Genomic DNA, 12,348 nt, shown 5'->3' on the forward strand with positions numbered 1-12,348 from the left:
AGAGAAAGGTATTCTACCTTTATATGTAGTGGGGTAACAGAAAGGTGAGAGGCATGGTTCACACTCCATAACCATCCAGAAATCAAGTGTAGGGTGTTCAGCTCACTACTGCCTTGTCTCAGTTTGAAGAGACTGGAATGTTTGCTAAAGAGGATGAGTTATGAGACAGACCAAACTCCTCTCTCTCAGCAATTGTGAATTCAAAAATCAAGGGGCTTTTATCAAGGAAGTGTGGAAAAAAAAGAAGAAATAACAACCCTTTATTAAAAGATATATCTATATTGGCAAGAACAGTAAGAGAACATAAAAACAACCAAACAATAGTCCTGTACCCAGAAGTCCCCTTAAACAAAAGAAACAGTCTGAATACTTCTCTGTCTTTAGCGCGGTTCTAATCATGGTCGCCGGGGGGCGCTGTTGGATCGCCGGAGGAGCAGAGCCTGCAGTTCTCGGTGTTGTCCTGCAGGGGGCGCTGTCGGGCTCTGGTGGTCACCACACGGGGAGGGGTCTGGGGGTGGTCTTGGATCGCAGGAGAAGCCGAAAAGAAAATGGAGACCCTTCCCCCAATGGAAGAAAGGGGGAAAGGAAGAACAGTCCACCCCCACGAAACTCACTGTTGTCCTCAGATGACGGTGTCCCAAGACTCCTCCTTTCTTCTCCCGGTGAGCACAAAAACTCTCCGATGAGAACGCAGCAGGTCCGGGCTGGAGACAAAGACAGCCTGCCCGCAAGTCGAGGCCAGCAGTCAGGGCTGACCAGGGCGGGAAGCCAGAAAGACCAGTCTCCAGGCCTCCTCTCCAAAAGCACGCACACAAGACCCTCCCGTCTCCGTCCCAGAGAGAGAGCTCAGCAAAGGCTGACCTGTCCTGTGTGAGGGCGGCCAGCAACTCCCCCCTGTGAGCCTGGCCAGCTACCAAAATCCCAAACTCCTTCCCCACCCTCACTCCAGCCTTCGATGGGCCATTAGCTAGGAATGCGGCCTTGCTGGCTAGACCCTTTGTAAAGCTAATCGACTCCCTTCCCCCTTCCCTATTCGAACTCCGTTCTTCCCAAATTCCACTCCTGGATTTATAACCTATAACATGCCTATAGTCAGGGGGAGAAGGATGGGAAAGAGCATGTTTCACTTAATTGCAGACACATTTCCTGTAGGCATAGAGTCCCATCATTTCCTCCCCTTTCCCTGTATAGAGTCTGGCTGGAATGTACTTTGTTTTCTTCACAGCAGCTCATATGATGCTTTGTTTTGGGTTGGTGATCAAACAGTGTTGATAACACACTAATGTTTTCGCTATTGCTAATAGTGTCTGCACAGAATCACGGCCTTCTTGGTTTCTCACTCTTCATATCCACCCCTGCCAGGGAATAGTTTAGAGGTGGGGAGGGGACACAGCCAGGCAGATGTCCCAAACTAAGCAAAGAGATATTCCATGCCACATAAGAATTGAAACAAGTAGAAAGAACAAAGAAGCAAATGATGTTGATCCCAAGTTACAAGCCCTCCATCACTATGTGTCTGCTGCCCATACTAAGTGTATTTCAGCTAGCACCAGCTGAGCTGCAAAGTACACAGAGCACTAGAGTATATCCCCAAAACTGTGTCTGCATGACCCTGAAGATGACTTGTTTGCTACGTCTCTTACTAAGGCTCATCATTTCTAACACAGAGCCACACTAGCATGGCTGTGAGTTTTCATCTACCAAAGGTAACTCATTCCAGACCTAACAGTACATGTTCTATATGGCATTGTATGGAATAGTAATCATTAGCATGTATATAGCAAGTCTCTGAAGCCACCAAAGCCAATCAGCTCTTACAGGACAGATCTAAACAGTGAATACAATAAGCAACTGTCTTCAGTGAAAGTCATAGACCTTCTGAAAAAAAAACAAGCATGAGAATGTGGGCACATGAGTAAGAAAGAATGGTCTCAAGTACCAGATGGGTTTGGCTCATAGTTTTTCAGGTACCATCTGGTTTCAGTTCCTGGCTTAGCAATGGACTGCTTGGGCAAGACCCTTCAAATCTGTGCCTTGGCTCCACACATCTGCTCCAGTGCTGTGGCAGTGGGAAGTTGTCACAGAAAAGCTTACTGTCAAGCTTAAATAACCATACACACTATGGCTACAAGTAATTTTCTCCCATGTTTTGAAGCTGACTTGCCCAATCTGAAGCTGAACAAAGGAGGATAGAGAGCTCTTTGTCTTTTTCCCCAGTACAATGATAAATTTTCTTGCTATGGTTTCATTTTTAAATTAAGGCAATTTTAATCCATTGCTCTTTCTCTGCACCTTTATTTCATTTTCAGCCTCTTGAAATTTTCCTTTTACCATTCTTCAAAATTTGTTATGATTTTTACTGTCTGATCAAATTAATTTAGAGCTCCACTTATCACTTGTTTATTGTCTGACTCATTAGCTCCCTTCACTCTCCTGCTATTTTATACTTAGTAAACATGGTATTTCCCAGCTTTAGCAATCTTTTCTCCATCTTTCTTGGCTGCTGTCCAGTATTTTGCTTATGAAGTAGTTTTCGTGACATAAATTCTTCCCAGTGTTATCCATGAACTTTGGAAACCTTTGAATCAGCTTCTCAGCAAAGAAGCAGACTTCATGCCATCAGTCCCAGAATTTTCACCACTAGCTAGTAGTATCATGACTAGTTCAGCCACCACATTTGTTTCTTTTCTGATATCAAGTGCAAGGTCTGAAAAGACCGTTCCCAAAAATATGTATGTATCTAGAAAGATGTAAGGAAGGAGTATAAGAGTAAGTTCAAATCAGTTCTTGTTGCAAGAGCATTTTAGTGGAGTCTGTAACTGTCTGAATCCTTGTCAAATAGAGACGTTGTCTGGAGGCATCTTCAGAACTGTGAAAAGTCTGCTTTGCAATCCAACACATGGAACTTCATCTGTATCTTCTTCCTGACAGATATATTATTCTGCACACTGTGTGTGAACTGCTCACTTTAACCTATATCTATGTAGTTCCTAGCTACATGTTCACTGATAATACTGTCATGGCCAAATAACTTCTGTTTGACTTAGGGAGCAGACAGAATATCTTTTTGCATGCAAAAAGCATATGGACATGAATTTAATCCACCTAATCTTCTCTCCATGCATACTGCTTCTGGCTGGGATAGAGTTAATTTTCTTCATAGCAGCTCATACTCTATGTTTTGAATTTGTGACTGTTCTTGCTGAGCAGTACTTAGGCAGCATCAAGGTCTCTCTTCTGCTTCTCACACTGCCCCACCAGCAAGGAGGCTGGGGGTGCACACAAAGCTGGGAGGGGACACAGCTGGGACAGCTGACCCCAACAGAACAAAGGGACATTCCTAGGCATATGGCATCATGATCAGCACATAAAGCTGGAGGAAAAAGGAAGAAGGGGGAAATGATCAGAGTTAAGATGTTTGTCTTTCCAAGTAACCTCTATGTGTAATGGAGTCCTGCTTGCTCAGGGATGGTGGAATATCTGCCTGCCCATGGAAGTACAGAATGAATCTTTTATTTTGCCTCACTTGTGTTGGCAACTTTTGCTTTTCCCATCACACTGCACTTATTTCATCCCATAGGTTTTCTCACCTATACCTTTTCCCAGTCCCTCTGGGAGAGTGAGTGAGTGGATCTGTGGGACTCAGCTGCCTATCAGGGCTAACCCACAACATATTGGAGTGAAATTTCTAGTGGGCATTTGACTGCCTAAACAGAGCTTTCACTGTCCAAAGAGACTCTAAAGTGAGCTTGAGGCTATGCTTCAGACTTGGAGGGTAAAAGTCAGTGCTCTAAGGTTTGAGGTAGACAGGCTTCCTGAGCCATCACGCTTGGTTTGCAGTTTTGTGTGTCATCATTTAGATAACAGAAAGGATGGCCTGTCTGTCCCAAAAATCTGGGAGAGGTATTCTTAACCATGGGGTTGTATTGGTATCTCCAGCCGTATGCTCTCCCTACGTACCTTGCCTTTACACCCTTGTTTCTTCTATAAAGATGGCAAGAAAATGAAATTAAATTATATTTTATTCCTGTATTTGTCTTGTTTTGCTTGTTGGCTTTTTTTTTTTCTCCTGGAAAGTCACAGAAATATTTGAAACCAATCAGTGTAGCACAGTGACAGGAAAAATCCATCAGCAATTTTTCACTGCTAATGATGGAGGATTTAATAATAGTCATAAGGCAAGAGTTGGGAACAGGCTTTCTAGTGCATTTTTATATATCCCCTTGGTACTGATATCTAGGATGTCTTTCCTGGACACAATATGTAATGATATTTTTCTGCTTTGGGGTTCTCAAATCTCTTTTTGGATATCTTACTAAAACATCCGCCCTCCCCCATTTAACCACTACATGCTTCAGGACAGGGCCTTCCCCATTATTTGGAATTGTACTATGCTTCTTACAATGAAACTTCAATATCTGGAGCTACTGCCAAGGCATACATTAAAAGAAAAAAAAAAGGAAATGAAGAACTTAAGTTCTTCCACTTCATTTGGAGTTCCTTAGCTTTCTTGTATTTCAAACTTTTTTTTCCTGATGTTAGATTCATAGAAACATAAAACAGTTTGGATTGGAAGTGATCTTTAAATGTCACCTAGTCCAATCCCCTTGCAGTGAGCAGAGACATCTTCAACTAGATCAAGTTGCTCAGAGCCCTGTCCAGTCTGACTTTGAAAGTTTACAGGGTTTTACCACTCTCATTGTAAAAAACTTCTAAATTAGACATAAGGATTGTTGTACCCTACAAGCTCATAGGACATCAGTCCCTTTGCATTATCCTAATGGACTTAAAATATGATAAGTTGCTTACCAGGAACTTGAGTTACAAGAAAGATGTAGGGATATTATCAATTTTATTTTCATTCCCTCACATGTAATCCAAAAACTATTCTTCTTGAAGATAAGCAAAAGTGACATGAAGTTAATAATCAGCTCTTGCTGTAGAGAAGCATCTCAGTATTAATTGTGTCTCTCAGTAGGGAGACTTCAGGCATATCACTTCCACCCACACTGACCATAAAAACAGTACTGTGAATTGTTTCACGGTTATATCCGTATCAAGCTGATGCCAATTAATGGCTGTTATGTTCTTTTTAAATACTGAACTCTTATTTCGTTTTGATCTATACAGATAAGACCAGTTAGCTTCATTATGAGGTATGATTCCATAAAGCTGTCTATTATTTATATTACTGAGCTGTTTGAACTTCACTCCCTTCTGAAACACCGGCCTAGCAAGAGAACTAGCTTATCAGGCCTATTGTTACTGAAGGGCTTTTTCATATTTGATGGTTTAAACATACCTAGTGTTCTCATTTTAGCTTAGCTTTCTAAACCATATGTTTAATTATAGCATGTTCTTGTAGCAATGGTGTTTTACTCTTTCTTCAGAATGGTCATGCATGTGTTTGTTCAGATTACACAGAGGGCTGGTGGCACCCAGCTCTGTCCTTCTCTTTTCTGTCCCACTAAGTTCCATCTGAGAACAAGTTGCCAGTGGGGATCTCAGGAACAGTGCTGACTTTGAAAACAGTGTGGCTTGTATTAGGCCCGGTAAAGTCATGGACTGAATTTTTTACCTAAGTGAGGTGAAAAGAGGGTTTTTTTCCCTACTCCTTATTGAGTACAGACTTATAAATTCCATACTCCTACAGCCTCTGACACAAGAGACTTTCACTGAAGTAAGGCTGCATGCTACCTATCAAGATCTTCAATGCTGTAGAGAAATACTTGTTCAGACTGTGAAATTATCTTTGAACTGTTCAATTCCGCAAGTGCAAGACCCTCAGGGAAGAAAGGCCTGCAGGTTAGCAAGTGCAGCCTTTTCTATTTACTAGCAAGCCCTCTGTGATGTGGGGTCAGCCTCATCCAAAAGAACAGATATATATATGCCTCACTTACTTGCCGATGAAAAGTTCTGTCCTCCTGTTCTTGTGCTGGCCAGTGAGATTCCTGTATTGATCATCCTTGGTCTCCATGTTCTCCACCTGCTGAGTGGAGACCTCTGAAGCACTTTAAATCTCATCATGCAGAGAAAAAACAGTGTGTGGCCTCTCTCTGGCACAGCAGGCAGCTTTTTTTGGAGCTATCAACCTTACAGTCATATGTCTTTCTAGAATCCACTTCTGCTTTACAGGTTTCAGCCACCTTTTCTTTCAAACTACTTAATAGATTAACATATATCAAGTTAAAATCTCATTCAAATTGTACTTGGCTTTGAGGATGTAGCTTCTCCTTCAGACCAGAAGAAGGACTGGATGCACATTAGTTTGCCTGTCTAACTATATTAGTTTCTCTTGGTTTATTTAATAAAAGACATTGTGACTCAGTAAACAATGCAACACAGAAAGTAGTGTAATAATTTTTTATGGTGAGTTGCATAGTAGTTCAATGACAATGTTTCTTGAGAGGTGCAGCCCTGGTTGATCAAGATCTTCTCTTCAGTAGTGAACATGTGATTATGAATCTTTTGTGGGAAAACACATTTCTGGCAGAGAGCGATACCTGCTGTAGGTATCCTCCTCTACTAAGGAGGAGCCAGCAGGAAGGAAAATACTACAAATTCTGGGATAGACTGAAGATTCACAAACTGCTCCAAGGTCCCTTAGACCAGAGAATGAATATCTGAATATGACCTCTCTCATGTCTAAGGGAATGAGGAATCATTTTCATGTTCTGCCTTTGTGGCCTTCACCTATCTGAGCACATGCCCATTTACTCCCTGCAGGAGAGAATGCACCACTCCCAGGCCCACCTGAGCTATGACTTGAGCTACCAGAGGGAGAACACAGATTGTGTAAGGTCAAGTAAAGCCTATGATAACCTAAACTTCTGTGTCAATACCTGCAAGGCATACCAATATTAATATGCTTGGTAGATCATCCCTGTCTAAGGAAAAACATGAATCTGTGAAAAGAGAACAGAAGAACTGCAGAGAGAGCAGCCCTTGCCAGGAAGACTGGGGATACTTACAGTGAAAGATTTCCTTTCCTCCAGCCTCACAGCAGCCAGTTCCTTACAGGCAACTTCAGGGACAGTTGAATTTCAGTTCAGAGGTCTGTGAGCACTTGTGAGCCTGATGTCTGAAGGCAGAACTGAACTTGGGGTCCCTCCTTCCCTTTAAAGAGGGTCCCACCCCCCAAGATAAAGCTGCTTTGGCTTCCACTGCAGAAGGGCTCTTTTGCACAGCACAGCAGAATCCATGCAGTAAAAGCACAGCTCAGACTGCAAAATCAAGTAAGCATAACCTGGAAGAGCTCTTGCTTTGGGCAGTTAGACATACTCGTGATTTTCACAAGTTGACATGTCTTATCAGTTACAGAGGGTAAATGTGACTTTCTGGTAATGCTTTGCACGCTGCAGCTCTGCAAATCTCAGTGACATGGAGCACATTTCTGTTTTGTTACTTACTAATGAATGCTAGGCTTGGCAGTCGCTGCAGATCATTTTGTTGAAGTATGACAGAACCATAATCTGTAGAATGAACAAGGATATAATGCCTGTGACTCATGAGTAGTTTCATGGGAATAAAGCTCTTTCATATCCAACACAATATTTAGAAAACCATATCTGGATTCTGCTGGAATTAAGTCCCCCTGTTCCTCTTTGCTTGGCTTACAAGATAGACCTGGAAACCTTTGAGGGCTTTTTTACCCCTCTCCAACTCGCAGAAACAGCAGCTGTTCCAGGAACAAGAAAGGGTGTAATGTGATAGCTGAAAAGCATTTATTCTGTGGTCAAAATACCAAATGAAAGGGATGCTGTGCTAATGCATGAACAAAAGGACTAGATGAGAGGATCTGTGCAGGCACAACCTAGATAAGTTACCACAGCTGGGCAAAAGAGCATAAAGACTGGCAAAGGATTAATCTATTAAATTCAAGTATAGACTGCAAGTATTGGGGGCAACTTATTCTTTCTTTTCAGAAGTTGTACTTGACTGAGAAGTAACTGCAAGTGTTGGAGTACAATTGTCCAAACATTTGATTACTGATATTTGCTGGCTGTCAGAGGGAGTTGTTTGTTTTAACCTGTGACAGTAAGTAGAGGGATGAGGTTATTCAAAGCTTAACAATCACTTAGTATTTTTGAGGGAATTAGGGTATATCTAACAACTATAAATAAGTTTTAACATTGATTTACAAGTTTGGCTCATAAAAATAACTGCAAGTTACATGTAATATCTGCTCCATGTTTAGATAATCACATTAAAATGCAAATAAGCTTATATCAGGTGGGGTGCTTGTTCAGATTTAAACACCTATCAGTGGCAAGTTGGCACAGGCATAAACTTACTTGGCTATTTTTTTATTTTATTATTAAAAGGTACTTTAGAACATGGAGCCTGTAGAGAGGAACATGGACTCCAGGTCACACATAGAGAAAAAAGGAGTATATGCTAGAAATTATGATTCTGAAGATGTTTTAAAGACAGTTTTAAATTATCAGTAAAGGACATAAAGGCTGTTATGAAGGAGATATGTCAGCTCTATGCCTTACTTAAAAGGAGAATATGGAGAATCAGTAGAGAGGTGATAATTACTTTTTCTGTGGCTGATGCTGGCATAATGCCCACGTTCTGATCTATCTTCATTGAAAAATTAAAATGGGTTACTAAAAGGAAAAAAGAGATGCAGTGTTCAGGACTAGGAACGTTATTCAAAGAATGCTAATTATAATTACACAGCTACCATAAGAATATACTAGGAAACAACTCATAGAAATGGTACTAAGAGCTTCAAACTCCAGTGGGAAAGAGACAGCATTTTCAAAAATTGAGTGTAAGAGCACTGGAATAGAGCTCTGATAGGAGAAGGTTAATTCTCTACTGCCACTGTGGGCAAGGAGGGTCTCTCAGAAGCTATTCCACTTGCACAACATGGCATTTCCCCATAGTTTTTCTGCAATCTTAACTTAAATCTATTAAAGCTATTAATTCAGTCTTAAAAATTATCACTTGTGAAAGTGATATGGCTACAAGACATGAGCACAGTGTGAGAGTAACACACTTTTTATTCATTGTAGATTTGCACAGGGGGCTTCTGTTAAAACTTCACTCTACATTCATGGATATTTTAGTCTTACCTTCTAATTCACTTTCAGGTTGAAAGGTACATAAAATATGCTTTGCCCTATAATATTTCTCCTAACACATGACAAAGAGAGGATTTCAGCAGAGTTTGAGGAAAAATCAAAATCAATTTTTGGCAACTTTGAACCCTGAATTTGTAAGTACAATAATCTATCAACAGCACTGGGAAGATAACTTGGGCAGCCTGTTGCAGAACTGCAACCCTGAGAAAATTTTTCATAGTGTAGTATGAAAAAATTATAAAAATGCTGAAGTTTTTTTTCTTTATATCATTTTTATTACCGTACAAATGCAACCAAACAACTTTATTCTTGTAACATGTCACAAGTGGCACAGGAAAATCCCCCTATTGCCTTCTGTTTAAAACACCAGAAATCTGGAAGAACTGCAGAGCTCTTCACTCTGTAATAATGTTCCTTTTCAAGACTGCTTTTTTTATTTGTCAATTCTAAATAAGCTACAGTGAGAAGGGTTGCTTTTTTGCTTTGTTATTGCTTTCTAGACGCCTGCTGAACCCCAGGCAGCTACTAACTACACATGAATCTAAAGATTCGGCAAGTGAGAATGAATGGCAGAATGAATTTCTGTACAATTCGTCCTTTAATTGTAGATACTGTTTCTCTCTCTGTTTCACTAAAACCAGGGCCGATGCTGCAGCTGCTGAGCCATACGAGGGCAGCTGCTGCAGATGAAGCTCCATCCTCATTCTGGTCAGCCACAATGTGAATGCCTGCACTGCCTCTCCTCTTCCCTCAGCTGAATTCCTTTGCCTTTTAAAAATTCCCACTGCTGTCTCTATTAGGTGGAAGAGACACTAATGATGTGCATGAAGAGTCAGAAAACGAAATGACAGGAGGAATGGAAAAAAGATTGTGCAGCACCCTTATCTACACTTGGAGTTGAGCACCTGCAGTTCCACATCTCATCAGGCAAAAACACTGTTTCTTCCACTGCAATATCAGTCATGTTGCTGTTAATGAGTAGTCATTAATTCTGCATTTTCACTAATCAGAAGTGTTAGAAACAAAACTAGGAATCTTGAGAAAATGCTACAATTCTGGTTCATTAATCTGTGGTTTTTGTTTGGATTCTTCTGCATTTGGTATAAAAGCTCTAAAATCTTAAAGGACAAAGCACAGGAGTTGTGCTAGAAATGACATAGTGGCTTCACGAGGCTTTTTTCTTTTAGAGGGAATTTGAATGCCAGATTTTTTTAAGGCACAGAAAAATGAACAAAAACCTGAGTCATTCTGACTTTTCAATCACAGTGGAAATAGCAGGAAATGGGATGTTCCCAACTTGCCATTGTGCTTATCACATTCCTGTTCATAATCATGAACATGTGTAAATGTCAGTTCTATATTTTTGAGATGAAGATGACAGTATTGATATCTTTTATGACCATTGCTGGAGAGGGACAGTACTGTCCAAGATCAAAGTCCTGCCTATCAAGAAGTAGATGAAAACAGGGCTAATGAGTAAGTGCCAGAGCACTATCAAAGATCTGCTGTAACATTAGAGTGTGAGCATTTCAGCAGGCCAGTTGCTTCATTGGACAGGTGTGTGAGACTTGTTTCCTTGCCACAGAGAGAAAAATGAAGTCATATTGTTCATTACAACACTTGATCACTATGAGGATTATCAAAAGCATGAAGATAGTGAAGGGACTGGGCAAGAGATGTATGAGAAAAGACAAAGGGAGCTGTGATTGCTTCGCTTAGACAAGGCTCAGGGTGCTCTTATCAATGTGTATAAAGAATTGATGGTGGGAGTAAAGAAGGTGGGATAGGATTGCTCTTAGAGGAGTCCAGTGACAGGACAAGAAGCATTAAAGACAAATTGAAGTAGATGACACTTCCATTGAACATAAGAAAAATTGAGGTTTTTTGCAGCGAGGCTGATCAGATGTCAGGATGGGTTGCCCAGAGAGGTTGTGGAGCCTCTCTCACTGGAGATGTTCAAGAACTGTCTGGATACAGTTCTGTGACATGTGCTCTGGGATAACCCTGCTTGAGCAGGGAGGTTGGACCATGTGACCCACCTGGTCTCTTCCAACTTTACCCATTCTGTGATTCTGTGAAATGGTTCAAGAGGCCTGAACAGAATCCCGATAGATTTAGGGCGCTGCCCTTCACATCCTGGCAGCCGAGACAGCACTTCTCACAAGCTCCCCTGCCCCCGACCAGGTCCCACCGTCAATGGCTCCCTCTGTGCAAGCACCTCCAGTGCGGACCGGCCATTCCTCTCCTTCCAAAACTGATGTTCCCCCTGGAATGTGTGAGTTCCTGGCAGGCAAGCGACACGCAGGGGTTACTCCCGACTGGTGCTCTGCCTGGAGCTCGCTGCCCGCGGCCGCACCCACGTCTCCTCCTGGCACCGCGCCCTGCCCGCACCTGCGGCCGCCCGCGGGGTCGCTCCCGCCCGCACTGCCCATTGGACCAGGAGCGTCACGCGCCCGATCCATGCCGCGCGCGCGGGCCGGGAAGCCGCGGCTGCTGATGATTCACTGGCTGTGGCGGGGCGCGAGCCCGCAGTATCCCGGCCGCCGGCAGCATCCCGGCCGCCGGCAGCATCCCGCCGGCAGCATCCCGCCCGCAGCATCCCGCCCGCAGCATCCCGCCCGCAGCATCCCGCCCGCAGCATCCCGCCCGCCGGCAGCATCCCGCCCGCAGCATCCCGCCCGGCTCCCCCGCAGCGCCGGCTTGTCTGGGGCTGGCGGGGCCAGGGAGCTCCCGGGAGGCTGCGCCTTGCGCACGGGACGAAGCGGCGTTTCGGGAGCCGGCAGCGCGGCCGTGCCCGGTGCGGTAAGCGCGGAGAGGGGACGTCGCTGCGGGGCAGGGGGTGAGGGAGCGGAGCTGGGAGGGGACGGCCCCGCCTTCCCTGCCCTGTCCTTTCCCGTCCCTTTCCGCCCCTTCCCGCCCCGCAGTAAGGCTCACGTTGGTGCGTGCTCCAGCCTGGGCGGCTTGGGAAGCTCCGAGCGCCCGTAGTTCAGCCTGCGGTTAACAGGTGTCTGAAGCGTTTTGGAACAGAGACCCGTCGGCTCCCGCAAGCCTTAAGGTCTGGAGTGCTGCGCTTTTATGTTAAATAACAATAATAATTAAAAAAAGGCTGAGGTGGCACTGTTCGTTTGGGTGACATGGAAAATGCCGGCTGTAGAAACGCTTGTGTTTCCTTTCTGAATTTGCAACGGAGAGATTTATTCTGTATTCAAAAGCAAAACAACTACAAAGCACGAGCTTGTTTGAAATACATAGAGAT

General features: G+C 43.3%; 1 protein-coding gene across 8 annotated transcripts in view; it reads left to right on the forward strand.

The window, feature by feature from the left end:
• The first annotated feature begins 567 nt into the window (after positions 1–567).
• Positions 568–12,348, forward strand: part of MRAP2 (melanocortin 2 receptor accessory protein 2) — a 34,301-nt gene continuing 22,520 nt past the window's right edge. For 5 of the 8 annotated variants that reach the window (XM_051777986.1, XM_051777980.1, XM_051777983.1 and 2 more), the window contains exon 1: positions 568–662. The gene's annotated coding sequence lies outside the window, so the exon portion shown is untranslated. The other 3 variants (XM_051777981.1, XM_051777988.1, XM_051777982.1) reach the window with 2 other exon arrangements.

Source organism: Manacus candei, unplaced genomic scaffold (genome assembly GCF_025592945.1).
Source record: "Manacus candei isolate 608988 ecotype Guabito, Panama unplaced genomic scaffold, ASM2559294v1 h1tg000011l, whole genome shotgun sequence".
Classification (NCBI taxonomy): Eukaryota; Metazoa; Chordata; class Aves; order Passeriformes; family Pipridae; genus Manacus; species Manacus candei.